The 13,815-nt window shown below is 45.7% G+C and overlaps 1 long non-coding RNA gene across 1 annotated transcript in view; it reads right to left on the bottom strand.

The window, feature by feature from the left end:
* Positions 1-13,815, bottom strand: part of LOC146860804 (uncharacterized) — a 167,735-nt gene that overhangs the window by 57,973 nt on the left and 95,947 nt on the right. The window contains exon 4 of the long non-coding RNA XR_014979205.1: positions 10,363-10,440. This is a non-coding gene — a long non-coding RNA (uncharacterized LOC146860804). The remainder of the gene's footprint in view (positions 1-10,362; positions 10,441-13,815) is intronic.

Below are 13,815 nucleotides of genomic sequence, written 5' to 3' on the forward strand. Positions count from 1 at the left end.
AACAACCTTATTACCAACAGCCAATGTACCCGGGTCCATTTTTTCCTGAAAATTTCCAAGAACAGCCTTTTTTAGGACAAGGCCAACGCCGCTCCAGAGGCAAGAGAAGACCCGCTCAAACAACCGTCCATTGGAGCCCTCCATCCTCCCGGACTCGGAGCAATCTGAGAGATCCAACAGCACCAGGCCCGAGCAACACGACAGCTTGATTGTTAATCTCAGTGACCGCCAGCTTACTGTGGATGAGACTACCGTCCTAGAAAAAGGTCTTGGTTACGTCCCCACATATAAGGGAGATTCTTTCCAAACTCGGCAGGAACTAGCTGTTTTCTTCAGAAAAGTGAGGCTACGTGCTTTCTTTGGCAATAAACCACAAGAGGTCGATGAAGAGAACACCACCAATACTGGTTTACGTCCGAAATCCACCTTCAACCCACCGACACATCTAATTCCTCCTGAAGTACTTACTTTCGAGAGGGCTGTCCTGAGGGATGCTGAAGTATTATTCCAACTCGATAGAAAACAATTCATGAACCTGTCTAAGCATGAAACTCTTGCCCTACAGACTTTGTCATCTGACAAGTCAATTACCATCAAACCCGCAGATAAGGGGGGCGCCACAGTGATCATGGACACAACAGCATACCGAAGCGAGTGTAAAAGACAACTTACCAACGGCACCTTTTACAAGCCTCTTAAATTGGATCCCACCAAGAGGCTTCTTGCTATCATTAAGGAGAAAGTAGATGACGCTCTGGAGCGAGGTTGGATCACCAACCATGAGGCATTGTTTCTGATAACCAACTTTCCAGTAGTCCCCTATTTCTATGTATTACCAAAAATACATAAAGGAGTGTTACCCCCCCCAGGTAGACCCATTATCTCGGGGATAGGGTCACTCCTCGAACCCTTGTCTACCTTCGTAGACTTTTTCCTAAAACCTCTTGTGAAAACAATGCCGACATATGTGGAGGATACCAAGGATCTTCTGCGCATCCTTGATGGAATGCCTTTTGACTCCACACGAGACTTCCTTGTGAGTTTCGATGTGGAGTCATTGTACACCTGCATCCCACAGGATGAGACTTTATCTGTCATCAAAACACTCCTTGAAACACAAGATCTGCAGAGCACAACACCAGTTGAGTTCATCATGTTCTGCGCGACCCTGGCTATGAAAGAAAATTTCTTTCAATTTGAGGACCAGCTATTCCTTCAGATCTCCGGAACATCGATGGGGAGCATTTTTGCTCCTTCCTTGGCCAACCTCTATGTCCACCATTTTGAGCAGGCTGAGGTTTTGTCTATCAATAATCCGTTTCTAGGCCATATTTTGTCCTGGAAACGGTATATAGACGACATTTTGGTCATTTGGAGAGGCCCTATTGACACAATTGAGAATTTCCACACATGGCTAAACCTTCAAAATGACTTTCTTAAGTTTACCTGTGTAACTTCAAAAAAGAACCTACCATTCTTGGATCTTAAAATCAGCTCTCAGGATGGCATACTCACGACTGAACTATATAAGAAACCGATGGCTCGGAACTCCTTGTTACATTTCCAGAGTTTCCATCCACGAGCTCTGCGAGAAAATTTGCCCTTCGGGCAATTTCTCCGCATTCGACGCAATTGTTCAACAACTTCCAAGTATTACGAACATGCCAATCAACTTTCTGCACAATTACTGGATAGGCAATATCCAAAGAGTACAGTGAAAACATCGATGAAGAGAGCTCTGAACAACCACAGGGAGGCTCTCCTGGAAAAACGGATTCGTGATCCAAGCACTGAAGAGAATCGGATAACATGCGTCAACACTTTTTCCAGCCATTCTAACGCCCTTAAGAAGAGCATTCTTAAGAACTGGAGAGTGGTCAAAATTGAAGGGAAGACCTTACCTCCTCCTCTATTTGCCTACAAGAGGAGCCAGAACATCAAAGACCAGCTGATACACACACGCCCTCGAGCGTCCCAGAGATCTGCGGAGCTGTCCTTGTGGGGCCTACCCCCTGTTAAAGGTCACTTTCCATGTGGGAACTGTTCGGTGTGTCCCCAGACATCACATACCACCGAGGTTGACATTGGCACAAGTAGACCCTGGCGGCTTGATAAACACACTAATTGCAACAGCGAGAGGGTCATTTACCTTATCAAGTGTCCCTGCGAAATGAACTATGTGGGAATGACATCGAGGAAAATTAAACTCAGAATAGCAGAACATAAGAGCACCATTCGGTGCAAAAAGAGTGCCACCAAACTTACCAACCATTTCATCTCGGCAGGCCATAGAGAAACAGATCTTCGGTGGGTAATATTGGAGCAACCCCATATTCCCCAACACATCATGGATATCCAACGGTTTCTCCTCTGTAGAGAACAGAGATGGGTGTACCGTTTACACTCAGATACCACAGGACTTAATGACGATATTCCCTGGCTTTTGCTTTAAACTTAGTGATAATCAGGAGTACGTTTCTCATCCAGTACTCCCTGGTCAACACCTCCTAATCTTTGCCTTGTCTGTGAATATGGTGTGAATAGAGTGTGATACGTTCAATTGGAGAGTCTTCAACACTAATACACCATGTTTGTGAATTCTTTATTGAACCCCATTTCACTAACATACTGAACGTATCATAATGGTTATCGCGTGGAACTCAGTCATAATAGTTCCCTTCTTCTTTTTTCGTTGGCCTGACAAAACCTTACACACCACATACATATATCTCTCTCTATGTTGAAATAGATATGAGCGCATGCCCATCGACTTTAAACACGCTTTAATGAAGGGCACGCACTTGTAGAGGTTGTCTGATTGAGATGTTATCCTCGTGGGGGACTTCACGTTATGCTTTGGGAACTCCCTTCATGTATATAGTTTACATAGCGACCATAGCGGTTATGTTCTTTGGCCGCTTTTGGTGCTGGAGCTTACCGTAATTCCTTTACATTTATCTAGAATGGGAACCCACTATATTCGAGATGTATCACTGTAGCGCCTCGATTACGGCACATGCGCATTCAATTTTACATTCAGTATATGCGCTGTGTTTATCGGAGATGTGGTAGACCGATGTCTCTAGCACGGCACATGCGCACCACGTCGCGGTCACCGCGCATGCGCAGTACTCTGCCATTGTCATTTGGGGTCCTAATGCTGTTGGAAACACTGCAGGCTTTGCCGAAGCCGCCCAGCTGATCAGTCTGTTCAACGCGCTTTGCCGAAGCAGATTGGCTGCAACTGATTCATCTGTTTTCATCACTTTCTAGCGCATGCGCGGTGCCTATTATCGGCTTTGGGGTCCTCGCGCTGCTGCAAACATTGCAGGCTTTTCTCAAGCCACCTTGCTTAAACAGCTTCACCTGTTTACAATCTAGTACATTATAAAAACACTCCCCCTCTGCTCGGGTCGGTACCTCTGGTCTTTACTCATAGACCGCCCTGGGGTACCGACGGAGAGGTAAGCTTGGCTTTTGCTCTTGTAATGCCTTATAATCTTTCTAGAACAACTTAAAGAGTCCTTAACATTAGTGTTTTTACAATAACCCTCTGGATTTTTTCAATGGCCCTTTAACTACATTGTTCGATGGAGTATTTGGGCTCTTTCTTTCTATCTGGTTAGAGGCCTTCTACCCTGACTAGTACTTTATTGCCATACTTTGTGCCTCCACCTATTTTAGAGACATGGACAAACTTTATACTTCTTAGTCATTTGGTATGGGGAACATAAAGATCTAGGCATGTTTTACAACAGCCGTGTTTCTTTTTTCCTTTCCCCTTTATCAGAGGGGGGCCCCCTTCCCTGAGTAGAGCCAGGTTGAGGTGAGGGTATCACCCACATTTGTAGGGTAAGTGCAATCTAATACACTTTTAGATGTTACTAACACAAAAATTTGTGTTTTGTATGGCGGTATATTTATACTGTTGTTTGCTGGTTTTATCAACATGGATAGCTCTTCGCATCTCCTTATTTATGTTTTTCCACTTCCCTAGGTATCCGGTTTTTACATTCATGGAGTTCAACCGGTGGTAGGAATGTCTGTAATTTAATATACTTTTACAACTTATTCATAGTAGCAGCAATATTAAGGTCCTGATGAATGCCCTCGATACTTTGTAGATCCCAGTGGGCAGAAACATGTCGACCACATACTATGGACAATGAGCATAATGACGATGTATTTATGCTAAATTGCCATTTTGCTTTTTAATTTTGGCAGAGGTGCTCTACCGATTAAAGCACTTTTGAGTTTCTCTAGCCATTTTTATTCACATTTTTTGATTTAGCGCTGCACTTTTTTTGAACCCCTTTTCACACGAAGGAGCACCCACTGTTTTCTTGTCATTTCTGGTACTGTTTACAACCCTTGTACGCCTTCTCCCCTGACCCGCGACCAGGCTGTTCTCTCTAGCTCTGGTGTGGTGTGACAGGAGAGACAGACCCAGATGATGACAATACACTGATTCTTCGGTGATTGATGGGTTCTGTTCCCTAAAGGGTTCTTCTCTAACCAAGAGATGTTAGAATGAGTGGTTTTGCCTTTTGTTTATCCCTGCTGACCCAGTACTAGACCCAGGTTATAGGTCAGTGTTACCATGTTTAGAGAAGAAAGCACTTTGGCACTGGCCAGAAGTGGTAAAGTGCTCAGAGTCCTAAGGCCAGAAAAAAGGAGGTCAGAAAAAATGGAGGATGGAAGCAAAATGTTTGGGGGAAAACCACTCCTAGACTGACAGGTCTAACATGTGTTCCCCCGTCAGCTGAAAGTGGGGAGAACTAACTTCACCTTGGAAGTTCTCATCTGTAAGACGGAAGAGGGGATAGACCATCAGCATTGGCGTGGTCTAACCCAGGATGGTGTTCAACCGTAAAGTCTATTCCCTGTACGGAGATGGATCACCTCAACAGTTTGGTATTTTCACCCCATTTGCATGATCAATCTGATGGGCTTGTGGTTTGTCTGAACCCAGAAGTGTGTCTCAAAGAGGTATGGTCTCAACTTCTTCAGTGCACATACCACAGCAAAGGCCTCCCTTCAGATTGCACTCCATCTCTGTTCATGTGGAAATATCCTCTGGCTAATGAAGGCTATCGGTTGGTCTAGGTCCTCCTCATTTAACTGTGCTAAGATAGCCCCAATACCATGCTCTGAAGCACCTGGCTGCACTTTGAACTCCTGGGAGCAGTCAGGAGCCTTGAGTTGAACTGCTGTACACATAGTCTCCCTTAGGGTACCAAAGGCTTTCTGGCAGGTTTCAGTCCAGGTCACAGTGGTGCCATATCCCTTAACAAACCTCCTATAGTATACTGTGAGGTCCAGGAAGGCCCTCACCGCAGTCTGTGTTTTATTGGGTTTTCAGGCCAGGATAGTTCCAATCTTAGCCAGGAGGGGCTGAACATTGCCCCGGCCCACCAGGTGACCTAGAGAAACCATGAAAACCTGCCCTATCTGGCATTTTCTTGCCTTGATAGTCGGGCACACCTGCTGCAAGGCCTGAAGCACCTCATGGAGATGGTATAGATGTTCCTTCCAGCTGGAGCTGTAGACAGCTAACTATCAAGTTAAGCAGCACAGAATGCCTCCTTCCCAGCCAGGACCCTGTTGATCAACCTCTGAAAGGTGTCAGGGGCATGCTCTAAGCCAACGGATAGCACCCTACACTTGAAGTGGCCCTCTGAAATGGTGCCCAGTGGGTCAGCCTTCGGTATCAGCACTACCAGGCAGGACTAGGGACTGTTAGATGGCTCAATCAACCCTAACTCCAGCATCTTAGAGACCTCCTCCTTGATGCAGGCCCTCACCTTGCCTGATCAATCAATCAATCAGTAATTGTTAAGCACAACTACTCACCCGCAAGGGTCTCAAGGCACCTGGGGGGGGGGCAGCAGGTCCAACTGGGTTCTGAGGTTCAGTTGAAGAGTCAGGTCTCGAGATCCTTCCTGAATTGGGTCAGCGACGGGGATAGCCTGAGGGTGTTCCATGTTTTGCCTGGTCTTGCAGATCCGAAGGTCGGTGGCAAAGGCCAGTCCTGCAGAGCAGTGGTGTCTGGTGGTTATGTGGAATAAGAGGCAGTAGTTCAGGTATGCTGGTCTGGCATCGTGGATGGCTTTGTAGGCATGTGTGAGAAATTTGAATATGACTCTTCTGCTGACTGGGATCTAGTAAAGTTCTTGCAGGTGTTCGGAGATGTGGCTGTGGCAGGGTATGTTGAGGACCAGTCTGGCTGTGGTTTTCTGAATGTTCTGTAGTTTCCTGGGGAGTTTCTGGGTGAAATCTGAAGGTATTTTGAAGCAGACAAAGAGTGTGGAAGCATAATGAGGAGGCGGCATTGATCTGGCGGTTCATCATGAGTGAGGAGTCCAGTATGATGCCGAGGTTTCAAGTGTGGTCTGTGGGTGTTAGTGGGGTGCCTAACACGGCAGGCCACCAGGAGTTTTCCCAAGTGGAGGTGTTGGGTCCCAGGATGAGGGCTTTGGTCTTGTCTGGGTTGAGCTTGAGGCAAGTGTCTCTCATCCAGGTAGCGATGGCCTTTATGCTGTCGTGGAAGTTGTTTCTGGTGATTGGGGGTTTGTTGGTGAGGGAGACGATCAGTTGGGTGTCGTTGGCATAGGAGACGATGTTGAGCTGAGGTTCCTGGCTATGGCTGTGAGCGGGGCCATGTAGATGTTGAAGAGGGTGGGGCTCAGGGAAGAGCCCAGGGGGACTCCACAGCTGATTTCCGTGGGTTCTGAGAGGAACAGAGGTAGTTTGAGTTGATATACCAGTGAGGAAGAATCAGATACAGCCCAAGGCTTTGTTTTTCAGATGGCAGCATCGCGGAGTCTCCTGCTTAGGGTGCAGTGGGAGACGGTGTCGAAGGCGGCCAACCGATCCAGGAAGATGAGGTCTGCTATATCTCTCCAGTTGAGGAGGGAGTGGATGTCATTGGTGCGGCGAGGAGGGCGGTCTTGGTGCTGTGGTGTTTGGGAAGCCAGATTTAGAGAAGTCAAGGATATGGTTGGCTTCAATGAACTCGGAGAGTTGGGCATTGGTGGGCTCTTGATGACCTTGGCTGGGAAGGGGAGCATGGAGATGGTTCTGAAATTCTTCAGGTCTGTCGGGTTGGCAGATGTTTTTTTCAGCAGGGGGTTGATCGCAGCGTGTTTCCAGTCATCATTGGAGCAGTTGATGATGTGGCGTAATGAAGGGGCGATGGAGGTGGCGGATTTGTGGAAGATGTGGTGCGGGCAGGAGCCCGGGGGTGCTCCGGAGTGTATGCGCTTAACATTATATTTCGTCTATAATAGGTTATTCATAACCCCTTCTTCTCTTTCTAGAATGAAACTTTCTAATGATAGAAAATGTTAGTCTTGTTGTAATAGGGATAATAGTGGAATATTGCATATGTTCTTAGAGTGCCCCCCTGGCAAATGTTTTGGCTACAAGTTTGGGATGAAATTATAGATATATGTACTGTTTAACTTACTATGATAAACATATCCCTCAGAGGATCCTTCAATATTGATACCTTGACTGGGAAATTATGGAGCTTCTCATTGCTATTGCATTGCAGATAATTATTTCAAATTTAAAAGGTACTACGCAGATCACTTTTGCAAGATGGCAAAATACGATATGTCATAATCACAGATTAGATGGACATAATTGGCTTCTATACAGGTAATAATTGGAAGAAATTTACTCTGGAGGTCGTATACCTTTTTTTATCCAAACATATTTATAGACCCTCTAACAAAGACGTGATTTTGATCTACCTAGATGATTTGATACTATAGTGCTTATAATGCACTATTTTGATATCTATTATTGGTTGTTAAATCTGTTTTATCTGTTATCTTATGAAAGGCTCCTCCTTCTTTCTCTTCCTCTTTTTCTCTACCTCCTTCCCTCTTTTTATTCTACAAGCATATAACTGCTTTATATTTTTTATTTGCTATCTATCTTAGCACTATGCAATTTATTGCTACTAAATGTTTAGATTTTTTGCAAATTGTTTTACTGTATGTTACAGGCTCTTTGTAATAGTTCTTGTTGTCAATTCTCCTATGGTTTAATATGTTTTACCTCATGATACAATAGAACATTCTGAAACTAAAAGAAAGGTTGAAAAAAGGATTCCTCTCTCTCGTGACATTCCCTCAGCCTCTTCTGAAGCACCTGCTGATTAATAGAAGGCTTTCTAGGCTCGTCAACTTGATTTGCTGAGAAGAAAGCCCAATCAGACACAAAAAGCTGAAAAAGATTTGTTTATATTTTTATTTTTTTACTTTTCTGGCTTTAGCTCAGGCCCATCGATGCAAAAAGGGTAATTAATCGCATTTAATACTGCAGGGGAAACCAATAACGCTTACCTAAGCGAAACAAGTATAATGGGCTCATATCATGTTAAGTGAACATGGATGTGTGCTGGGTCTAGGAACAGATCTCATATGCAATTGTCAAAGCATTTCTTCCCATGGTACTGCTTTGGTCTCCCACGTATGGCCATGGATGGCAGAAGATTGGAAGAGAGGCTTCTGGATCAAACACAGAGAATAATTCCCACAAGAGACAAATCACAACTTATCTCCATGAACGGCGGCATTTCAGCACAGCTGGGGTTTTATGTAATTTACCCCCACTATATCTGGAGGATCTAGAGATCCTACTACATCTACATTCTGATGGAGCAGGTAAAGCAAAATTTTGTATACCTCCACTATTTTGCATGAAAATACTAATCACTTAACTGACTTATATTATCATTTGAATTAACTGTTTGCAGTGTTATATTAATCAACCATTTGCACTTTTAGTAAACACCAATTACACACGGGACTCATTGCTATTTGCATGGCAGAATAACCCTAATAACTAACTGTTGAACGCCTATTAACATTAGTACGTGTGGTGAGAGAATATTGCATGATATATGTTGCTTTTGTGACGTTTGTGTTCAAGTTTGTACCGAAGAGTGAGTCTTATTGCTTTAAATGTCGCTAAAAGCTAGGAAATTACTAATACATAAAGGGATTAGTGAGGGTTTAATATTAGAATCTTCATTTCTGTAAATTAATTACTCTTTTGTGTTTGTTTTGCTTAAGTTGGCATTTGGGCCTACCAAACCATGACATCCAAAATGGAGTTCGGAAGTGGCCACCGTCTCGTGAGCGCGATGTCTACTGCGCAGACTGGGATGGCTCCGTAGACCTCCAGGCAACCTCAAGTCAGAGCCCAGTGTTCCTGGTCAAGGATAGGAAAATGGAGGACTGCCAAACTTCAGTTAGTAAAAACCAATACAAGAATAATGAATATCCTCAACCAGAAGAGAATACATTGTATCGTGGACACGTCCAGGACCGAGGAAGTGACTTAACATTTCTTTGAGAACCAAAAGTCTGTGAAAATTCGACGATGTTAAAATTTCCTTTAAATTGACCAATCAGATTGTAGTATTGGTAAAAGAATGTTTCATGTTACCCAGAAACCTATTATAAGAAGGGCAGTAGAATAGGGAGGAGTTAGAATGGAGATCGATCGATGACCGCACATCCCTACCGACCCCACAGGCGATGACAGATGCTTGCACGTTTTCTGGTCCTTTGGAGATCTTTGGGACTGTGACGTGCTGAGCAAAGAACTTTCCGGACTTTGAGTCTTGGCCTGCTTTTTTGGGACAATTAAGCAGAGAATTCGGTTTATGCAGAGCCAATTCAATAGAAAAGACCCCATTAGAAAGAATAGGTAAATATAAATTGTTATGCGAATTGTGTTATTTGACTAAATTTCAACTTTGATTGACTAAAATGCTAATTGCAAATAATATTTAGATAAAATAATTTGATTAACAAGATATTATGAGTTTGTGGTTTTTTCCACTAGGACAATTGAGGATTCTATAGCTTAATGTGTTTTAGCTGGTTCTAAATCACCATCAACCAGTCCAACTAATTGGTCCATCGACCAAGTGGTGGAGTGCCTTGATGTTTAAGGTTAGGATCCTATAGGTGGTGATGCAAATGTATATTCTGTAATATAACTTTCTTCCCTATAGGTAATAAGGTACCCCCCCACATGTCCAGCGCAGCATCATTCCTCCTGTGTGCAGACTCGTGAGAGAAACGTATGTGTGTTTGTGTTATGGGCCCCACCAATGAATGCGTGTGTGAATGAGTTAGCGTGACGACGGGTCTGCGACGCAAGGAGGATTTGTAAATTTTGTCCCCCCCTGGTTTTGCGCTGGATCAATTCTCTAGAGGCTCAAACAAGGGAATTGTTGTTTGCGCAAAACTTTGAAATAGACATTCTTTGCATACGTTCACTATGAAAAGTTAAAGAAATCCACATGAAACCGTAACTTTTAAAACCGAATTTGCTTACCTTTGAGATGCAAGTAGGTTAAAAATTAAATCGCCTGACGTACTGTGTTGTCATCCGTTAATGTTCGCACCAGGTTACCTAGGAAAGCAAAATGTTTCATGTTCAAGTCAAGACAATGTTGAAATGTTGATAAACATGTACATCAAATGCTTCTGTGACTAACAATGTTATTACTGCTAGATGGTTAAAACTGTAAAAAAATCTGCTTTCGCAAGAATCTTTGCGAACAGCAGGATCTGACAGTTTATTGACTGATGCAAAGGTGAAACAGAATGCACAGCAAGATAGTATGTTCTGCCACTGATGTTTAAAAGGAATGATTATAAAGTTACAGGTCGAGGGTACAAAAACTGGAAAACAGATAAAATATGCGGAAATGTAATTGTCTGATTCCTATAACAGAGGAATAAGGCTATTATTTTTCTGAATGTATCTAATTTATTACAGCAATAACTATAATTTCAAAGAACAGATGAAAGCATAATCAGACCTTCTCCAATGCAAAACACTGCATGCTTGCTTCAGCCAGGCAGCTGCAGGCTTGTGCCTAGGTCATTCTATTTCAGAGGCAGTGGAGAAGGCTCATAGCCCTGCTCATGGTCCCATTTTCACTCATAGCCCTGCTCATGGTCCCATTCTATACTCTTCACAGAAGGCTCATAGCCCTGCTCAATGTCCCATTTTCACTCATAGCCCTGCTCAATGTCCCATTCCAGAAGGCTCATAGCCCTGCTCAATGACCCATTTTCACTCATAGCCCTGCTCAATGTCCCATTCCATACTCTTCACAGAAGGCTCATAGTCCTGCTCATGGTCCCATTTTCACTCATAGCCCTGCTCAATATCCCATTCCATACTCTTCACAGAAGGCTCATAGTCCTGCTCATGGTCCCATTTTCACTCATAGCCCTGCTCATGGTGCCATTTTCACTCATAGCCCTGCTCAATGTCCCATTCCATACTCTTCACAGAAGACTCATAACCCTGCTCAATATCCTATTTGAGAGAGAGCACAGAAGGCTCATAGCCCTGCTCATGGTCCCATTTTCACTCATAGCCCTGCTCGATGTCCCATTCCATACTCTTCACAGAAGGCTCATATCCCTGCTCATGGTCCCATTTTCACTCATAGCCCTGGTCAATGTCCCATTCCGTACTCTTCACAGAAGGCTCATAGCCCTGCTCATGCTCCCATTCCATACTCTTCACAGAAGGCTCATAACCCTGCTCAATATCCTATTTGAGAGAGAGCACAGAATGCTCATAGTCCTACTGAACGTCTCATTTCACACTCACGGCAAAAGGCCCACAGCCCTGCTTAATGCCCCGTTTCAGAGAGTAGCAAAGGCTCGTAGCCATGCTCAATGTTCCATATCACAGTCAACGCAGGAGGCTCATACTCCTCCTGCACGCCTTATTTCAGAGCGCACAGAAGGCTCTTAGCCCTGCTCAATATCCGGTTTCAAACTTAGAGCTGAAGGCTCTTGGCCCTGCTCAATGTCGTATTTCAGATTACCTTGAGGGTGGTAAGGAGTGGTAAACTTGTAGGTTACCCCACACTCCTTCCACAGAGACTTCATATAATTAGAAATGAAGTTGGTGCCCCGGTCTGACACCACCTCTCTGGGAAACCCCATGCGGGAGAAAACACCCATCAGTGCCCGTCCCACCACGGGGGACGTCACTGTGCGGAGAGGGATGGCTTCCGGGCACCGGGTGGCATGGTCCACCAAGACCAGGATAAACCTGTTGCCCATGGCTGTCATGGGGTCCAGTGGCCCCACAATGTCAATCCCCACTCGCTCAAAGGGGGTACTGACTACGGGAAAAGGTTGGAGGGGAGCCTTCTGCTTCCGCCCACTTTTCCCACTTGCCTGGCAAGTTTGGCAGGTCCTACAATGGATGTCTGAATCCCTTCTCATCTGGGGCCAATAAAAATGGGTGACAAGCCTGTCATAGGTCTTGTCCTGCCCCAGATGTCCAGCTAATGGAACGTCATGAGCCAACCCCAGTAGGAAGGCTCTGAAGCACTGGGGTACCACCAGCACACGGGCTGACCCAGGCTCAGCAGCCTTAGGCTCGCTATACAGGAGGTCGTTCTCCCAGTAAATCCAATGTGATCCTGACTGATCACCTGTCGTTTGGGCTGAGGCCTGCTGCCTCATACCCACAAGAGAAGGGCACACTTTCTGTTCAGCACAAAATTCCTCCCTGGAGGGACCACCATCCTGCTGCTAATGGGTCAGCTCGGGCAGGTCTCCCAGTTCAGCCACTTGTTCCCCTGTAGCTTCCAGGGCATCCCCCTCAGGGTCTGCTCCCTCCTGGACCGTGGGAACGATGGGGTACGGTTTCCCGCGCCCCCTGCCTCTTCTCTTCATGGTTGGGTCCTGGGCCATACTTTCAGGCTCCAGGACCCCATCAACACCCTTACTAGCTGACATGGACCGGGTGGTCGCACACACCCACTCCGGCAGACCCAACATTTCCAGATGCGCTTTTCGCTCCACCTTAGCCCAAGGGGAGTCCTCCAAATCATTGCCCAGGAGATAATCAACAGGCATGGCGGGCCTCACAGCAACCTGAAGAGTACCTGAGACCCCCCCCCACTCAAAAGGAACTTGAGCTACCTCACACTTACTCTGAGTTGTCAGCAGCTACAACGGGGTAGAATGCATGAGGGACCACCTGGTCTCTGGACACCAAGTGACACTTGACAGCTGTCACACTTGCTCCGGTGTCTCTGAGAGCTTCCACCCTATGGCCATTAATGGTCACCCACTGCCTATATTTCTTAGTGTTATTAGGCAGAGGGGTTGGAGGGACCATTTCCACGTCTCCTAAAGAGACCAGGGACATTTCTGCGGGACCCCACCCACCGGGGGCACCCATCTCGCTCCCTCCCAGGGCTGCATTTGCTACCTGACGGGGGGGTGCACGCGGTGGTGCATTTGAATCCTTCATGGGACACTGGGGATCATAATAACGGTGTCCCACCTGCTTACAAACGTAGCAGGTCACTGGGCCCCTGGGAACAGGTTTACCTGTCGGGACCTCTGGCTTCTTTACAGGGGGAGGCTGGGAACCCTTCCCTTGGTTCCCTTGGGGATTACTTTGGGGCCCTTTCTGAAACTCCCTCTGTTTACCCCTGTCCCCCCCACTCTTCTGCTGGGGACCCTGGCCACCTTTGGCTGAGTCTCCCACTGGACCCTCGTGGACCCTGGTACTGACCCAGCGGTCCGCCTCCTCAGCAAGTTTTCTAGGGTTAGATATCTTGCTAACAATAAGGTGCTGGCGTAGCTCTGGAAAACAGTTATTAGACAAGTGCTCCCATGCAAACAAATCATAAAGAGCATCATAACTATCCACCTTGCTACCCTTTTCCCAACCATCCATGGCTCTGCAAAAAAAGGACACATATTCAATCCACATAGTACCAGGCAACTTCTTACATTC

The sequence above is a fragment of the Triturus cristatus genome, chromosome 3_1, assembly GCF_964204655.1.
Source record: "Triturus cristatus chromosome 3_1, aTriCri1.1, whole genome shotgun sequence".
NCBI classification, from domain to species: Eukaryota; Metazoa; Chordata; class Amphibia; order Caudata; family Salamandridae; genus Triturus; species Triturus cristatus.